Source organism: Cornus florida, unplaced genomic scaffold (genome assembly GCF_030987335.1).
Source record: "Cornus florida cultivar Cherokee Brave unplaced genomic scaffold, ASM3098733v1 CherokeeBrave_3.0.0_Hap2_Chr01, whole genome shotgun sequence".
In the NCBI taxonomy this organism is placed as follows: domain Eukaryota; kingdom Viridiplantae; phylum Streptophyta; class Magnoliopsida; order Cornales; family Cornaceae; genus Cornus; species Cornus florida.
The window spans coordinates 92,583,671-92,589,058 of NW_026775571.1; the positions used below are offsets into that span (position 1 = coordinate 92,583,671).

The window sequence follows — 5,388 nt, forward strand, 5'->3', positions numbered from 1 at the left end:
ACCTGGTCTAGTGGTCGCTCTCCCCCTACTCTCTCTCAGCTTGATAGGTTCCTTGTGTCCGGGGAGTGGGAGGAGAAGTTTTCTGATGCTGTGCAAGCTATTTTGGCCCATCCTATCTCTGACCATGTCCCGTTGATGCTGGATTGTGGCGGGTTGTGAAGTAGGCGCTCTCCATTTCGTTTTGAGAATATGTGGCTTCGGGATGAGGGTTTTCTGGAAAGGGTCCGATCTTGGTGGGCGGGGTTTGGGGTGATTGGCACCCCAATTCATTTGCTGGCAGATCATTTGCGTCGTTTGAAGGGAAATATTAAGATTTGGAACAAAGAAGTCTTTAGGAATCTTGTGTGGAGGAAAAATTGGGTTCTGGCTGAGATAGCTGATATTGATAGGATGGAGGGTCAAGGGGATTTGGCTGATGCTTTGAAAGTTAGGAGGGCGGAGTGTAAGGCGGAGTTTGCTGAGATTGCGATCATGAGGAGATCTCGTGGAGACAAAAGTCTAGAGCTTTGTGGCTCAAGGAGGGGGATAATAGCACGAAATTTTTTCACAGATTGGCCAATGCTCATAAAAGGGGCAACCATATTGGGAGGATTCAGGTGGAAGGGGAGCTTCTATGCAAGGAGGAGGATATTTGCAAGGGCATCTCAGAGTTCTACGAGAAGTTGTTCACTAAGACTGTTGAGTGGAGACCCTTGCTTAAGGGGCTTCAGTTTGCCTCTATTTCTAGTGAGGAGTGCTCAGGTCTTGAGGAGCCTTTCTCTGAAGAGGAAGTTCTTTCTACTTTGAAGAGTTGTAACAGGGATAAAGCCCCATGTCCTGACAGTTTTACCATGAGATTTCTTTTGGAATGTTGGGAGGTGGTTAGAGGGGAGGTGATGGGTTCATTTCATGCTTTCCATGCTCAGGGTTCGTTTGAGAAGATTTTGAATGCCACTTTCATTTCTCTCATTCCGAAGAAAGGAGGGGCGATGAATATTATGGATTTTCGCCTTATTAGCCTGGTAGGGTGTTTCTACAAGTTGATTGCCAAGATTCTTGCTTCTAGGTTGTGGAAAGTCCTGGATGGTGTCATTTCTGATTCTCAGAATGCTTTTGTGGGAGGTCGTCAGATTTTAGACTCAGTTCTTATTGCTAGTGAATGTGTGGACTCCCGATTACGCAGTGGGGTCCCGGGAGTTTTGTGTAAGCTTGACCTGGAGAAGGCTTACGACCATGTGAATTGAAACTTCCTTCTTTACCTGATAGAGAGGATGGGGTTTGGTGATCGGTGGAGGAGATGGATTCTTTTTTGTATTTCCAGTGCTCGCTTCTCGATTCTTGTGAATGGTGCTCCTACCGAATTTTTCTCTAGCTCGAAGGGATTAAGATAGGGGATCCGCTTTCCCCTTTCTTGTTCCTGTTTGTGATGGAGGCCTCAGCAGATTGATGAGGAAGGCTATTGAGTTAGGGTTTCTGAGAGGCTTTCAAGTGGGTAGGGATGCTGCTCCCCAGTTGGAGGTCTCCCATTTAATGTTTGCCGATGACGCTTTGGTTCTTTGTGATGCGAATATGTCCCAGCTTAGATATTTGAGATGTGTCTTGATTTGGTTCCAAGTTGTTTCTGGCCTTAAGGTGAATGTGGGCAAAAGCGTTTTGGTGCCGGTGGGAGAGGTCCCTGAGCTTGGGTTTTTGGCTGATATTCTTGGCTGTCGTACTGGTTCCTTTCCCATCTCTTACTTAGGGATGCCTTTGGGGGCCTCGTCTAGATGTGTTGGGGTTTGGGACCCTGTGGTGGATAGGTTTGAGAAGAGGTTGGCGGGTTGGAAGAAGCAGTATCTCTCTAAAGGAGGTAGGGTCACTCTGAGTAAGAGCACCCTTTCTTGCCTCCCTACTTATTTTATCTCTTTGTTTCAAATTTCCTCTTCAGTTGCGGAGAGGATTGAGAGATTGCAGCGTAATTTTCTAGGGGGAGGGGGGGGTGAAGAGTTTAAGTTCCATCTGGTTTGTTGGGATCAGGCGTGCTGGCCAATTCGTTACGGAGGTTTGGGTCTTAGAAGACTGGTGCCTTTTAATACGGCTCTCTTTGGGAAATGGCTGTGAAAATTTGGTGTGGAGAGGCATTGGCTTTGGAGAAGGGTCGCTGCTTGTCGATTTGGGGAGTCTAGAGGAGGGTGGTGTTCTTTGGAGGTGCGTGGCACTCGAGGTGTGGGGGTTTGGAAAGTCATTCGGAAGGGTTGGGACGAGTTTTCCAAACACGTTCGCTTTCAAATCAGGGATGGCACGAGGATCAGCTTTTGGGAGGATGTTTGGTGTGGGGAATCTCCTCTCGCCACCGCTTTTCCTCATCTTTTCAGGATTGCTATGGATAGGCAGACTATGGTGGTTAACTGCTATCATCTTGACAGTGGGTCATTGGTTTGGGATGTTCGATTCAGACGGTTGTTTCAGGATTGGGAGATTGAGGAGGCCATTCGTTTTCTGGAGTTGTTGTATCGCCAGAGGATTATGGATGGGATTTCTGATTGTTGGTCCTGGGCTGCCACCTCTCATGGGCGTTTTGAGGTTAGATCATTTTTCAGATGCCTCACGGATAATCATAGAGCTCGCTTCCCTTGGAAGGCTGTTTGGCGCTGTAAGGCTCCACTCAAGGTGGGTTTTTTTGCTTGGACCTCTGTTTTGGGACGGATTTTAACCCAGGATAATTTGAGAAGAAGAAATCAAGTGGTGGTCAATTGCTGCTATATGTGTCTTCGGGATGAGGAATCTGTGGATCACCTTCTCCTCCATTGCAACATGGTTAGAGACTACTGGAATTTAATGTTTGGCTTGTTTGGGATTCTTTGGGTTATGCCTGGATCCGTTAGAGGGTTGATTGAGGCGTGGAGAGGTTGCCATGTGAGGGCTCACATTGTGGATGCTTGGAGGGCTACGCCTCTTTGTGTGTGGTGGTGTATTTGGCTCGAGAGGAATAGAAGATATTTTGATGGGAAGGAGTTGTCAATTTCTACTCTTAAATTTTCTATTATTTCCACACTTTTTTGTTGGGTTTATGGGAGAGATCATAGATCTTTAGATGAAATTGTCGATTTTTTAGCTTCTTTGAAGGCATAAAGGTCCTTTGTGGCCTTGTGTATATTTTCAGGGTTTCGCTCCCCTTTTGAGCGCTTTTTTAAAATTATTCTTACTTACCAAAAAAAAAAAAATTTGGAGAAGTACTTTATGAACATAATTCATGACCAAAAGAATCGCATTCAAAGTGACATGACAGATTAGTTTCCCATTATTTCAAGACAGAGCCATCTTTAGTTAAATGCCACTACTATGTCAGATGAAAATTTTAGTTAAATTACGCGTGAACCATTCTTTTTAGTTGGGGGGAGGTTCAACAATATTGAGTTGGCCATTAATTTTAATTATTTATTTTGGAAGCAGCCCATGTAAAAATTGAGTGGAAAATTGCGCCATATCTAGAGTCTTTTAGGCTTAGCATTGAGGTGTTAACGAAGGAAAAAATACAGACAAAATTATCACTAGGTCAATTTCACCTGCCAACCAACACCGCGACTGAGAATAGAAAGTGGCATGGGAGTTGCACTTGCATGCCTTGACATAGCAATGAAGGCACCAGTGGACTGTTGACATTTCAAAAGTTCATAAGAGATCAATAAATTCGCGAAGCTAACCACATTAAAAACTGCCAAAGAAACCAGTGAATCGATGTGGCTATGCAAAGTACAAAATGCCAATTATAAAAGCATCAAACTCTTCATACTTAAAACAACAATAAAAAATATATATGTGTGTAAGTAAAAGAATCCAGAAATGAACTAGGCAATGTGAACTCTACTTGGAGAATGGTTAAGAAACACAAAAAATTGCATGGAGATACAATACAAGTATTATATAACTTAGGCTCGTAATAAGTTTCAAAGATGGATGTAGAAAAGTGAGGGTTTATGCCATTAACAGGGAGGAAAGTGTTGCAATAGAAATATCAAAAAGATTCTGCAATAGTGTGCTTGCTTCAAAAGTCAATACAACTTTGGATAAGATATTTCATACAAATTTTGCAGAAACAACTCAACTCACAAACAAAAGTTTTACGGCTATACACTAACTATTAAGCTACCTAACAAAACCAACCTCCATTCTAGGGAATGGTACCAGCTGCATAAGAAGAGAAACTAAACACAACACAAGCACATAAATACCACAACGGATGCATAATAGGAGACAACAATATGAAGTGACAAGTTGATGGTTCCCTGAGAAACAATCCAAATGTCTAATGATGTATCTCAGGCTTCAACTAACAAGCACAATACCTCTACAAGAATATGGGAGCTCCCCATTGAAATGGATATGGGACTCTAATCCTGAAAATGACCAGAAGAAAAATAAGTCACAGTTATCAACAATGACACCACACAATTAGAAGACAAACAACTAGCCTTACCATGGAGCAGCACCTATAAGTCCTGCAAGATCTGTTCAGCAGCTTAATTGAGTTTTCATAGGTGCGTTCTTATATGCCCCACCCACAGTAAGTAGGTGAGCATAAATCCAAACAATCACCACTGAGAATATAACAGCAAAGCGGTCAAAGAAATGCCTTTCCCCACTCATTAGATGAGGTATAAACTGAAAACATTAAGATGTGTGACGCTGATGAGATAAAACACCAATCTGCTTAAGATGATTTAGGATTCTAATGGAGAAAAAAAAAAAAAAAAGTATAAAGCTCGAAACCTAGACCATTGTAATGAAAAGCAATACACAATTAAACATTACCTGGGAAAAAATAACTAGAAATATGAGCTGTGGCAATCCAATCTCGATACATTTTGCAAACTAGATATCCAATTCAAGAATCAATAGCCAACGGTGACAAAGCAGATTGGTGTGGGAAAAAAATGAAAAAATAACAACACATATATTACATATATTATATCAAGTGCCAAGTAATACAGAAATACCAAAGTGAAACATTATAGAGACATTATGTGGAAAATACTGTCAACGGCTGGATTATATATTTCCCGCCGCATTTCAAGAAATACTTATATTATATGTTATTGGGTGTTTCTAACTACAGATTTTCTAACATCTATCACAACTTGAAAGGGAATATTATAGGGCAGAGTTTATAGTAATGTGGTAGAATTACAATTCTTATCATTAATGTGGTAGAATTACAATTCTTATTAGCTTTCATGAATATTTTCCATCAATATTTTCGATTTGAATTTAATTATATGTGGATCGACTAAGACAGTTTCCAATGTGAGTACAATGAATATTAGATCAAGCAACGTAAAAGAATCATATGTATGAACAAAGCACAAACTATCATTTGCTTTCATTCTAAACAGAGCACATTATCAACCCAAAAGACATGCCACGTTCATA

General features: G+C 41.5%; 1 long non-coding RNA gene across 1 annotated transcript; it reads right to left on the reverse strand.

The window, feature by feature from the left end:
- Positions 1-3,834: 3,834 nt before the first annotated feature.
- Positions 3,835-5,016, reverse strand: LOC132307514 (uncharacterized). The gene is made up of 3 exons (XR_009482255.1): positions 4,771-5,016; positions 4,436-4,620; positions 3,835-4,355 (listed from the first exon to the last, which is right to left on the reverse strand). It is a non-coding gene; the product is annotated as an uncharacterized LOC132307514 (long non-coding RNA).
- Between the last annotated feature and the right edge of the window lie 372 nt (positions 5,017-5,388).